The following is a 14,724-nucleotide window of genomic DNA, read 5'->3' on the forward strand; positions in this document are numbered from 1 at the left end:
GTCTTAAAATTATTTAAGCAGATTTCACTCCAACACGGTTTCAGCGTGGATTAGTATTTACTTTTGTGTTGTTTAGTCTATTTGGCATTGTATAACCATTATAACAATAAAATTGTCCATTATTGGAGATATCAAGCTATTGTCTGGTTATCGAGAAAATGAGATGAGCGTTACTATGCAAAAGACAGAAAAAAAACCCTACCTACACAGATGCCAGACTAACTCATGCTCTGCTCCCTTACCGTTATTTTCTCAGAACATTTCCTCTTCCTGGCAAACAGGGGAAAAAAAATACAAAGATGAAATGATGAACAAAATGGGCTCAGCAATCATGCAAATACGTTCACCGGACAGCCGAAGCCGCCCTCCTACAAGAGGTGTCAGAAATGCATTTATCATCGTTGCCCATTTTAAGAGAACAATACAGCACTATTTATTAAACCCTAATTTCGGTTCAGTTCTTCCCCTCCACGAATACAGACGTTTCAGGGTTTAAGGCAGCAACTATTTCAGGTATATAAAGGAAAAGGAGGTTCTTGCCTTTGCGCTTGGTAATATTCCCAGACCTAACCTTCTATATTAGGTCTGGAATTTAGGCTTGGTAACTCAATATATAATTATTGTGGGGGCGTTTTGGGTATTGATTAATATTCCTACTTAGCCACGGTGGCTTGGAATTTGCCCTCTAATTTGTTTGTTTTTCTCGCGAGGGCCCACATATTTTTATTTTATTTTTCTTATTAAGTGAAAGTTCCTAGTAGCTTTGCCTATTTAGAACTTCTAACTCATGAGTTGGATTTCAACAATTTTTAAAGTTTACTTTTGTGAGTGAGTTACTTTCGAAGTGTTGCTTAATACCCACTATGTTTTACACTAATTGTTTATCACTCAAAAGTGTCAGTACTTGTGGCTGCACAAATGAGCTAATGACCATTTTAAAAAGCTTTTAAATATTAGCTATTAGTACATGTGTGTTCTTGTTTGGTACACGTGTTAAATTCTTGGGGCTCCTTTAATATTAATAATTGAGGTCTAACATGACAAAAAATATATTTTAAACAATGGATCATAGTCTAAAACATTAATTCTAATGATCTTGTAACATTTTGATATGTGAATGTATAAATTGTTATAAGTTCGTTAAAATCTAATGTATTACTTATAATATTATAAAAATAAAAATATTATTTATATACAAAATTTACCATTGAATGAGATCAATAGAATAAACATGTCCTCTCCTATATAGTTTTCTAATTTTGAGCCTATAACTTATTCAACATAAAATGTTGACAATGTGAAAGTTTCAAAAAAAAAAAACTAAATAACATAACAACTATGACAATATATGGAGGATTAAAGAAATCATATTAAATATTTGTTAGAAACCAATTAAAGCAACATGAATTTGCTAAAAAATTTAGAAAATCATCCCATAGAGGAGACATAAAAGGAGAAGTTCCCCAACATAATTTTTTTTTGGGAAGAATCAGGTATTCTTGAACAAATGGCATTGCTTGTCCATGCATCCATTTACTGAATATAAATTTTATCTAAATAAAATAATTTTAAAAAATTAAGAAACCATTTTTCAAAAGTGTAGCTACATTTTATCATCAAGGTGTATTAGATGGTCCCTCTCCAGTAGCCCACTCCTAACTAATTTTTCTATAAAGTTATTTGCCAATGCATGCATATATTAAAACCTACCGATAAACAAAATAATAATACGCTAGATAGAATACATATAATAAATCGATATTTTATCCAAAGCAAAATATTTCCCACATGTCAATGGTGACTCACTAGCTTTGAAACATTCACAAGAAGTTTTCCATTTCCACTAAATTTGGTAAAAACTTATAACATTAACTGCAAACAAGAGTTTGTCTAAAGGGTTCAACACATAAGGCATATATTGATGAAAAGATGGCAATTTGGCAAGATCAAATGCAAAGCTAGTATACTTAAGAAAATTATTAATAGGCCATATCACTAGTTGATTAAACTTGAGAAAATAAAGTTCTCACCAAAATAAATTCAATTCTATGATCTCTATATATGGTATGTCAAGTGGTGAACTTCACAAACCAACCTAAGCAACTCTTCATGAGCTTTTGTTTTCTTCCACACAGACATTATTCTTCTCATTCCTCATGCTTTCCCATAACAAGTTTACCATCTTCGACAAAACCATATATGAGAAATTGATTAAAACAACATAGAGAATTTTTATTTAAGGTTTTAAAAACAAATATTGTTTGTAGAGCATATGTACATATTGAATTTCTTCAGACGAATAGGTGTATTTGGAATTATAGTGATTTTTAAGCTTTAGGGGTTTTAAATGGCTAAGTGACATCACAGAGCAATGTGGAGAATCAATGAGCATGCACCCAACTTCGCTTAGGTTATAGGTTTTGTACAACTCTATATATGGTGCAATTTTGATGTTCTTGACTGAGTTGCAATTGTGATGTTCATGATTGGCCTCACAGTGGAAGGATCTATGGTGGGATACCCATACATTCACTATGATGGCCTCCATATTGATTTTGAAAGAACTCCCATCACATTTTAGGGGATACCCATGTCAACTATTTTAGTTAAGGGGTGGTATATGACACAAAGCCTCTACAATACAATGTTTCTCTAGATATTGTAGATTTTTTCTGTTATACACAGTTTTTTAATCATGTTGTACTTTTTATCCATTGCTAACAAGTGTACAATGAACAAATATTGGATAGCAGTAGCACATGCTCATAGAACTATATGCATTGATTGCAATGACAATATTAAAGTTTCTCAAAGCCTCTTGAGTTGTTTCATTTTTATCACCCAGTGGATATCTTCATTGCTATTTAATAAAGAGAGACTTTGATGGCCATAGATTTATCCCTATGAACAACTCGTGAATTAATGTACATAACACACGAGTTTGCAAAAAAAAATCCAAACTTCTGTTCATTTTGTAGAAGATACTTTTTTCATCAATATAAATTATTGATTTGTTAACAAAGAAGAGAAATGTTTACTACCAATATCAGATGTGAATTCATTTTTTCACTGCTTCGGTGAGTTCCACATAGAAGATTTAATAATTTTACATAAACCTTTGACTAGATGATTCTTTAGTTAGGGATTTGCAAGAATAAGTAGTACATACTACAAAAAAATTAGTATACAAACAACTGAGCAGTTGCAGAACTGTGTTCAAGATTGAATGCTTGAAAATTTTGACCTATTGGATATTATTTATCAATAATGAAACACAAGGCCTCATCTCACAAGAAAATTTTTTAGTGTATCATTACAAAGGCCAAAGATAGGGAAAGACCTACAACAAAAGACAAAATGATACACATTAAAATAAAATGAACACTCGCAATGACAAACACCTACAACACTAGTTGGAAGGAAAGACAGTGGCAAGATGTCAAGATGATCCCTCTTTGGATGTGCTCTTCTTTGCCATCATATTATATATGCAAGTGGTTGGCCACCATCTAATAATGGGTTGCCATTGTAGTAAACTTACAAGTACTTGATATATATAAAACAACTTAAATCACTAATGCCAAAGAGCTAAAATTTGATAAAATATATGATTTGTGACTTGATTTCAAGGAAAAAAAAAGAAAATTTATTCTTTAGAATCCCTCTCACCTAGATATAACCTCATATTCTACTTCACATGTACTCATCGATAAGTCTAAGTTGGCCAGAACAATGTGTAGTGCAATCCATATTCCATCAAAAAGTCTCATACTTCAAGACAGGCTTGAAAATATTTTATCCAAATGATCCCACTTGGCCTTGTGAAGTTCAACGAAGATATTGATTAGCAACATTACTGTCATCTAAACACACTATATTTTCATAATAGGGAGTGGGGAGTCTTCCAAGGTACAACTATGTGGTGCTCGACACGGGCAATGACATAACATGGCTGCCTTTAATGAAAAACTATTTACTGTCATTGAAAACTATTTACTTGTAAGAGTGTAAACCATTTACTATTGTCTAAAACCATTTACGAGCAAGAGTTTTTAGGCATGAGTCAAATTCTAGTTGGAGAGACTCCAAAAGGAAATCCTTCCAGCTAAATAAAAGGGGAAAAGTTCTTTCAATTAAATAGAAGACTTAGGATAAAGTGGTCAAACCATAAGTTATAATTGAATAAATAGTAAAGTAATAATTTGATCAAAAATAAGTGATAGGTAAATTATTCAAAAATTCTAGAAAGGGGGCTCATAGTCTAGAGGACCATTCTTAGGTGATTACAGAGTTAATAAATTCACATCTCAAGTACATTTTCCATAATCATAAATTGAATAAAAAAATACATAATCTCATACACACATACATAAAAATAACTAATATGATAAAATACATCCAAATAACATCATCCATTGCACATGCCATAGGGTATACAATAATAAATACAAGTATATCAAAATACTATACAACATCTTGTATGAGCTCAAATACAAGATACATAATACACATAGATATAATTGTTGGAAACATAAGGTAGGCAAGGTTATTGAGAGGGAAGGGGTGAATTAGGAATCAAAAAAACTTTATCCTACTTCACCAATTAATCCTTCATATAATATTCTTATCTAATTGCATGCATGAAAGAAAATAAATATTCATAACACTTTGACACAAGATATAGTGAACCAAAAACCTTCCAACTAGAAAGTAAAACTAGGGTGGGGATGATACCCACAAGCTTTAGTATCATAGTATAAAGTTAACTTATTAAGGCATACATTGACCACTTCTAGTAATATGCCCTATTAGGAGCAATAAGGATTGTGAGGTCAACCTTGTCAAAGGATTTACAAACATACAATGAAGTATGCACTCGGTTAAGAGATATAGCAATGAGTATTAAGTCTACCTTGTCAAAGGATTTGGTTGATGCACCTGTAAGGATGAACCAGTGGCTCATCTCTAATCTGCAACTTTGATTCACTAGTTGAGATTCTTTTTATTCCAATGATCACCTGTCTGTGATAGATAAATCTTTGATGTCCCTTATACTCCTTGTAGCCCTCTTTAATTAACACTTTTTCTCATCATATACTCTTCACATTTTCTATTTTTAGATAAGATATAATACATTACATATATATCAATCCAAATCATAACTTACTGGAGTCAGTTACAATACCAATTTCATCATAATCCACAAAGTTGGCCCAACTGTTGTAACTTAGGTTCTGAAGAAAAACTCAATGATGTTCCGATACATGAAAAACACTACCAATGTTTAGAAATCTTTGGCACTTGGTTGAACTTGAAGTTTGATCCATACTAATCACTTCAAGTAGCTTGAAATCGGTCAACACTGTGTAACTTGGTGAACTCTAAGAAACTTGGTAGCAACTGGACCATTGAGTTGACACTGTATGACTTGGTCAACACTAGATCCATTTTGTTAGACCTGTGAGCTTGGTAGACACTGTTGGACTTGGTTAACACTACAGATCTTATTTAAAACTACAATCTTCTTCACTTTCACTAACTAATTTGGTAGCCTCTGCTGGAATTGATTTTCATTGTACATTGTTTATGAAGCTCGATAAACATTATGTAGCTCAAAAAACACTACAAACTAACTCAGGTGGTTGGTAGCACTGTATTCTAATTACTTAGCTCGAGAATAACTGAATCACTTGGTTAACACTACAAACTAAATGATAAGATTAGTAGCCTCTATAGAGCTTGGTAGCAATGTAACCAATTGACTAAGTGTCGAGTCACTGATAGAAAAATTGACCTTAATGTCAAAAATCTCCCCCTTTGGCATTATTTATAAAAAAACTTATCAAAACAAAAATCTAATCATTCAAAATTATAAATCAAAACTTCCTTTGCCATCATTTTGTGTCTTCAACTAGGTTTTGACTTCCATCTACCATGGCTCGTAACATGCTCTATTTTTTTATTTTTCAAAATTGCTTTTGTAAAGGTATTTTCTACTTATCCATACTATATTACTTCCCCATACATATGTTTCTTTATTATACATACAAATGGACTAAAGTATATTTCTCCTTCTTTACATATAATACTCACTTCTCCCCCTTTCTCCATTCTTATTCATGTATATATTCACTTCTCCCCATTTTTGACATAAATGATCCATTATGTGGTCAACTATGGAGAAGTTGTTCTCATGGATCACTATCTTTGCATGTGCAATGTATTTCTACAATTCATCCATGTTTTGAAGACTCATGCCTTGTATTTTTGCAAGTGTGGCCCTAAACCTAGCTTCTTCCTTCAATAATTCTACCTATAGATATGTCAGATATCTAATTTTTGAATAATGTGCAGAACTATGGATTGGGTCATGTGATAGCTGGTGTGTGCTTGCCTTCACGTCTTCATCTATCTTTGGAAATTTCTCCTTGATATCCTTTTTAAAGATAGATGTGTCACTTAACTTGATAAATAATGATATAACATTGGTGACAGAGGTTTCTAATGAACCAAGAATAGTAGCTAACTCTACTTGATCTATTGCAATTCTTTGTGCAACTTGTTATAACACTCCATTCTCAAATTTCCTTTCTGCTCTTTGAAGTAGCTTCTCTTGTCCATTCAAGTCTAAATTGAATTTGTGGACAATTTTTGCTAACTGATCAAGAATAGGTTGAGTACCATCTACCTCAATACTTAGAGCATCAACAAATATGCTCTTTGTGTCTTCAAAAACTTGATTTTCTTTCTTCTTCTCTTCTCTGATATTTTTTAGTGTATCTCTCTTCTTCAATAGTTCACCTATGGTGTTCATTTGATTAGGGGTGAGGGTAGAGATATCCCAATTTGGAATAACTATATCCTTATCCATATTAATAGCTTCCTTTTCTTTTCTCTTTTCCTTCAAAATGGTGAAAAAGTTTTGTTTTCCCTTTTCTAAGACTTCATTATTTAGTTGAGACTCTTTCTCAACTATCATTGTACTAGCTATAGGTATATTTGGAATTGAAACAATTGTGGAAATTGATGGTCTAGCAACAAATGTTGAAACAACACTAACAACATAAATACCTTATTGCTGCTCGGTCAAGCTTGATGATGGAGGACCTTGCTGCTCAATAGATGAAGTGTTAGGCACTTCTATCAATGTAACATTCAACTAGAAAAATTTAGAGCTTGGTTGGGTGCTTGGTATAGAAGTGGTATCCACAACCAATTTGGTAGAAGTTATCTCTAAGCTAGATTGCACTAAGGCTATGCTCAGAGGGTGAGGAAATGAGGCCATGACTACTACTACAATTTTCTCTGCATCAGTTTCCTCAATACCTTGTATCATTGGAAGACTTCCTCTAGTAGGTTCATGTTCTTCCTCCTCATCATCTATATTGACATCATCAATTTAATCATCTTTTATTTCTATATCATCATCTTCATCTTCATCATCCTTGTCATTGACATGAGTAACAAATTCACTAGATTGAAGCAACTGGTAAATGTTCTTCCATGTTGTTGTACCTACCTTCACCACGCATTCAAATTCCTTAAGTAGTATCATAAAATTATTCATCTTGAGAGTGAACTTCTTCTCATTTTGATTCAAGGATTCTTTTACCTCCTTTTTACTGAGATTAGGCATGAGTTGCATCAAGGTCTACTCAAAGATGTCCTTGGTTGCCTTCTTTGCATGCTCCCATAAAAGTTTTATTTCTTGCATAATTTTATTAGGAATTTGTCGTGCAAGCTCATCTAGAGAGTACTTCCATTTACCTAGCTTGGTCATAACAACATCCTCAATCTACCTTTTCTCATCCTCATTCCTTGTCTCATATTTGAGAAATTTGAAGTTTTCCATGCCAGCTCCTTCTTCCATCTTCTTTAATCTTTCCTAAAGTGTAGGTGCATGTCTCTTGAAGACTATCTACTTGGCTTCATCTTCACCTAACTTCAATTTTTTTCTTGACTTGGTTGCCCTTCAAGTGAATACAATAGGTGATGACTTGGTAGGTCTAGTTATGATAACATTTCCTTTCTTCCTTAGATTTGGCTTCTTCTTCTTCATCCTTTGCATCATCATCTTCAATATCATCACCTTTTACCTTGCTAAGCATAAAAGGGGAACCTACTTGCTTTGTGCCATTTCTTAGGGATCCTAAATATATTGTTCATCTTCTCTTTGAATGTTTCAAAGTAGTTATCCATGATGTTATCAAAAATTTCACCCATCTCTGCTATATAATCATTAATTTGATATAAAATAGGAACATCTTTCTTGCATACTACTATACCTTTGGAAGGGAAATTTTTTTGAACACAAAAGAATAAACATGTTAAAAGAGATCTAAACTTACATGGATTTTTATTTGATCCTCTGATGCTCTCTATATTCTTATTGAATTGGTTCAACAACTCAACAAGGTTAAAGGATAGGTTATTCTTCACAACCTTGTATGCGAGATCGACAACTTCATATGACATGATGTTTAATATGCTAGAACTATAAATCTTGTGTGTAATAACATGAATTATGAATTTAAGCTCCATGTCTATTACATCACTAACCTTCATACCTCTTCCATGCCACTTAGCAAGATTTTTCTTTTCTAATTCGATCTATCCTAGTGTTTTGGTAATCATTTTCTTCATGATCTAAATAGATTGTTCCAACCATAACTACCCATTGTGTACATGACTCACAATATATCTCGTCCACTTAACCTAAAAGTCTCTTGGCATATGAGAGATATGCATCAAGCCCTTGGTTTCCATACACTGATGCTCAAGTTTCAATGCACCATCCACACACAATTCCTTGAATGCTTCATTCATCGCTAGGGTTCCTAGTTCTTAGATAGAATGGAAATAAAAGGAACGAATTTCATTCACAAGTAATACTTTAGGCAAAATTTGTGATTGTGCACAAGTTGGGTTGAGCACCTTTGCAATCGTTGGACTCAACTTGAAATTTGGTACCTTGTAGTCAACTCTATGAACCAACATTTTAGAACATTTCTTCATCTTTCTGCTTGAATATTCCATAATCAATAGGGTCTTTGAAAACTTTGAGAATTATTCAACAACAAACACCTAAATCACTTGAGGGCTCTAGATTCAATCTTCACAAAAAGCTCTGGAAATTCACGGTGGAACAATGCCTTCAATTTCTTCCTTTTAACATATTTCCTTCTTTCAATCACCATTAATGCTTCATATTTCATATTCAATCAATGATAGGTTGTCCCCCACTTAGTTTAGTCTTTAATGCTCAGAAGACATCTATAGCTTGGTAGAGTCACCATCACTCGGTAGGAACTACCAACTTGAGTCTACAATAGTATGTAACCCGACCTTGCTTGGTGAGGTCTTGTGACCCAACCTATCTTGGTAAGTTCTCTTGCTTTACATAATTCTTAGCGATTCCTGTGCATCTTAAATGCTAAATAGATCATTGTACTTGATGATTGGAATTAGTGTTAGATTACTTCTTTTGTATCATAGTTACAATAATATCCATAAGGAGCTAAGTTGAAGTGTTTGAACCACCCAACTCATTGACTTGGGTGTCATTCACTTCATGATCTTGGTTTTCATTCTTTGGAGATTTTGATACCCATTGCTACCTCATTTCTTTATAATATTATCAACTTTGGATTTCTTTTCATCTTTAATTCTACCTATGTTCATATAGTTCTTGGCAAGATGTTCAAGTTTTGTATAAAAAAATGTATCTTTTTGTAGTATCACTTTTTTTCATGTGATTTTCACACAATTTTGTCCAATGTGCCCAAAGTCACCATAGTGGTGACATCTACACCATGTATTGTAATCCCATCCAAATATTGCTTTCGCAATTTGTTCTGTTTGTTTCCACTACTTGGTTTTGCACTCTGAAGATTTCTATCCTTGTTTCTTGCAACTGTGAAATTTACCTTCAAACTTAGGTTTCTCTTTACAATCACTTACTCTATGACCATGCTTATTGCAACTACAACACTTTCCACTAAAATTTTCTTTACTATTACTCCAACATTTGTTTGATGTCTAACCTATCTTACTACAATGATTACAAGTAGGCTTTTGATTCTTTTGAGATCTTTGTTGAGATGATTCATCTTCTTCTATGTATCATATTCCAAGTTTTCCTTTATATATGTACTAACTCTATTCATTCAATTGATTCATGCTTTCTTGAGATTTCATCATTCTTTCATAGGTTTCCTTTTCAGTGTTGAGATCATTATGTAGTCTTTCATTCTATGATCTTAGATTCATAAGCTCTTCATTTGCATTAGTGAGCTGATCAATGAAGTCTACTTGTTGAAGGGATAGATGTTAAATTTCATTGTTCTTTTCTTCTATCTCTTATTTAGCTTTGTCTTTGTCTTCCATGACTTCAAATATTATGACTAATTGAATATCTTGTTCTCTTTTCAGCTTTTTAACTTCTTCTTGATGATTGGAATTCTTTTTTAATAAATCTTTTTTTGGTGTAAATAAGTATTTACTTATTACACTTACTTAAGTTTACTTAGGTTAATGCATTATTTATTTAATTTGTATTATTTTATTTCTGAGACACTTAGGAGTTTGTGCACTCTTGCAAGTTGTCTTGATGACATCAGCACACCTCTTTTAAGCACATGTTGTCTACAATACAGGAATCTTCTACACGCATATGACACTTTGTCTTTCTTATCCATTCATCTAGAATGTTGGATAAGGTGCTTAGTTGTCTTATCTTATGGTTTTTTTTAGAGACATTCTTGGTGCTTTCTAAGAGGCCTTTATATATAGGCACTCCTAGTGTGTTGAGCATCACATTCTGAACATAGCAATGTATTCAAACATACTTTGATTAATTGATCATATCCATTTTTGGTCTACTATGTGCTTGTGTTTGAGTTCTTAGTTCCTGGGTGAATTTTACCCTTAGGAAAATTCTTACATGGTATGAGAGAAACTTAGAGATTTTCTCATCACATAGCCATTTCAAGACCATCATCTTGCTTCATCACCGCAGCCTGACTCTGGAGTATCGCAGAAATTGGGAGTGTCTAGCATCAGATCTGACCTCACGATTACATCTGGAATGCTGAATCGGTGAAAATTGGCTACAAAGCTACCTACCCTAGGCCAAATTTGATTGTGAGAAAAATTTTTTTTTGCAAACCGAGTCATGTCCCCTTTTCAAATAATTAAAATAATAATATTTGCTAAGGCAGGTAGGCCCAAAAAGATGAATTTTTGGAAAAAGGGTTTAATCTTTGGAAACCAATGGACTAATAAATGAGAAATTATTATTCAAATATTTTTTATTAACCCCTCTTGGACGTGAGTTAGGGTTATGCCCTCTTTTAATGGATTTGGAGGCATTTTGGGCTCATTCCAGAACTTGATTTTTGCTCATTGCTTTGTTGTTCTTCAGAGGCTGCCAAACCTGTGGAGAAGGAGACCCAAGGACCAGAGTTTGTAGGTTTCTAGGAAGGCTAAGGATAGGAGTTTAAATCCATTCCATGTGCAAGCTCATGCAGTGTTTTCCCTTATGCTGAACAGTGCAAATTTGTAAGTTTTCAAGTGTATTTTTTGTAAGAGTTTGGTGTTTCCGGTTGAGTATTTCATATCAGTTTGGGTTGCTACTATATTTCAGACTTTTAGATGTTAAAATAGAGCTAAATATATGTATTGAGTCATGGTTAAACTTCTATGATAGATTATTAGTGTTTTGTGATGTTTTCGAGCTATTTTGTGTTATTTTCAGGAGCCCGATGAGCATTGTTTTTGTCCTCCATTTGGGAGCTGTTGTGTAAATGTTATACAGATCTAGAAATGTCATTTTTTAGGCTATTATATTGCTAAATTTTTTGTTAAATGTCCACTTTTATATTTATTAATAATATGTGATGCTGTGAAGTTTTTGGCACTATTTCGAGCATACCCGATTTGGAGTTTACTGAGAAATTGGTGGATCTTTGAAATATTGGTCGTTTGATTCTAAAAATCTGATTAGAGGCTTGAAATATAATATAAAATCAGATAAAGGGACATTTCAGTGGTATCAGAGCTGTGATCTTGCCAGCCTGATGGTTTGTAGAAGTTTGCATGCAACTAAGTGACAGAGAAAAGAGATATTTGCAGCGAGAAAAGAATAAAGAATTTTTGATCAAACCTTCAGTTGAAAGTAAAAGTACAAAATCCAAAGAAGGAAAAAGTATGGCTGATCCAGATGAGATGGCAAAAAAATTCTTCCAAGACATCCAAAATACCCATAAGCAAACAGTGGATAGTTTGGCAGAAACTAGAGAGGCTTTGCGAATATTGACAGAAAAATTGGAAGGAGTTGCATCTATTAATGAGAAAGGAAGCACTTCAAAGGAGCCAAGAAATATGAAACCCACACCCTCTAAATTCACAAAAACTACTTTCTTGCCTGCAAATGAGCCACCAGTGCCAAATCTAATCCTTAATCTTGTGGAAGAGGTTATAGGTAACTTGATTGCTTTAAGAGCTACTTACAATGGCTTAGATGATAATTTTTGCAGTTCGGTTCCTTTAAGAGAATATGTGGATATGATGAACACTTTGATGCCCAAGAAAGAGTATAGGAGGGAGCACGACATAAGTGGAAGAGAACTCAAAAATAAAGTAATCAAGTTTACAACACCTACTTTTGATGGAACAAATAAAATTTTAGCTAGAGCATGGCTACAAAAATTACAGACCTTCTTCACACTTAACCCCATGAAGGAGAGTGATGCTATTCAATTTGCAAATCTACACTTGGAAGATGCAGCCTATGATTGGTGGTATCATGGAATGACTACTCAAGGTCATGATCAGGTAACTACATTTGATGATTTTAGTCAAAGAGTGATAGATAGATTTCACCTCAAGGATGATGAAGAGTATTTTAAAGAATTGTCAAAGTTGAAGCAAACCAAATCAGTTAATGAGTATATAAAAGAGTTTCAAAAAGTGGTTGTTATGGTACCTAATATGAGTGAAAAGAAGATTGTTTATCTTTTTCTTAATGGTTTGGAAGATTCTATTAAGGGTTTGGTTAAGGCTTTTTCACCCTCAACCTTACAAGAAGCTTGCAACTTGAAACTTGTGTTCCTATGAGACCAGTCACTAATCAAAAACCCCCAAATCTTTGGCAACATAAGGGGAATTTTTAGAAAAAGACTTTTCCAACACTACCACCAAAGATGTGATAAATGTGGCAAAAAAGAAGGTAGATGAAGAGACTAGGAGTGGATTACGAAGGAAAAAGCTTTATTTTACTTGTAGAGAACCATTGGTTCCAAGACATAGATGTTTGCGGAAAGGTCAAGTGCAGTATATTGAAGTTGCTTCAGAATCCAATTCAGATGAGCATGAGAAATTTCATGACACTAAGGAGGAGGAAGAAGAAGAGAAAGAAAAAGAAATCAGCAAGGATGGCACTTTAGTAGCACTATCAGGAATCCCAAGATACCATCCCTTTCGAATTCGAGGGGTACTAGCAAGGAAAAGGTTGAAATTTCTTCTTAATAGTGGGGCAACTCACAATTTTATTGATGGGGGATTTTTCATGAAAAGAGGGCTTAAAGCATAAGATTTTGAGAGATTCAATATTACTGTAGCTGATGGATTCACTATGCCTTGCACACGGGGGTGAAACAACTCAAGATGACCTTAGGAGATTATGAGTTATGTGATGACTTCTATGTTGTTGGCATTGGGGAGACAGATCTTGTATTAGGTGTTCAATGGTCGCACTCTATTAGAGGCTATTACATGAACCATCAAACTAGGGAGTTTAAATTTCATTCCAATGGCAAAGAAGTCTTATTGAGAGGCTTATTGAATGGAGCACTTAAGGCATTCTCTGCAAAAATAATGGAGATGACATTTTGAAGAGGACAAATAGCATTGGCAGTAGGAGTCATAATCCATCCAACAAGCTCTCTAAAGAATCAAGGTAATTTCCATTTTGAAATACAAAATATTCTTGATAAGCATAGTATAGTTTTCAATGATTTGCCTCCAGGATTACCACTAGATAAAGGTTTTGAGCATGTTATAGAGTTAGAACAGGGTGCCAAACTAGTTATAACAACCCCATACTACCGTCCAAGAAGTTATAAGGAAGAAATTGAAAAAACTATTAAGGAACTCCTAGACATGGGATTCATAAGGCCTAGCTCTAGTCCATTTGCATCATTTGTGGTACTTGTCAAGAAAAAGGATGATACAATGAGAATGTGTATAGACTATAGGGCTCTAAACAAGAAGACCATAAAGAATAGGTATTCCATACCACACATAGATGAGCTCATTGATGAGTTACATGGTGTTTTATACTTCTCAAAAATTGACTTAAGATCAAGGTACCATCAAATCCGAATGAGGAGTGAAGATGTGGAAAAGACTTCTTTCAGATGTCACTATGGGCACTTTGAATTTCTTGTTATGCCATTTGGCCTCACTAATGCACCTGCAACATTCCAATCTTGTATGAATAAGGTATTCAACCAGCATCTTCAAAAATTTGTTTTGGTATTTTTTGATGATATCTTGATTTACAGTAAAACATGGGAAGAGCATCTCAAGCACATAGATACTGTTTTGGGAATCTTGAAGCAGCAATCATTCTATGCTGAGCTATCTAAATGTGAGTTTGGTTTGACAAAGATCCTATATTTGGGACATATTATAAGTTCTAAAGGAGTACAGGTTGATCAACAA

At 33.7% G+C, this 14,724-nt stretch overlaps 1 non-coding gene across 1 annotated transcript; it reads right to left on the bottom strand.

The window, feature by feature from the left end:
• Positions 1-319: 319 nt before the first annotated feature.
• LOC149546023 (small nucleolar RNA snoR1) lies at positions 320-406 on the bottom strand. The gene has a single exon (XR_016354957.1). It is a non-coding gene; the product is annotated as a small nucleolar RNA snoR1 (small nucleolar RNA).
• Positions 407-14,724: the final 14,318 nt, after the last annotated feature.

Source organism: Cupressus sempervirens, chromosome 7, assembly GCF_028749045.1.
Source record: "Cupressus sempervirens isolate cs-2001-9-10 chromosome 7, ASM2874904v1, whole genome shotgun sequence".
NCBI classification, from domain to species: domain Eukaryota; kingdom Viridiplantae; phylum Streptophyta; class Pinopsida; order Cupressales; family Cupressaceae; genus Cupressus; species Cupressus sempervirens.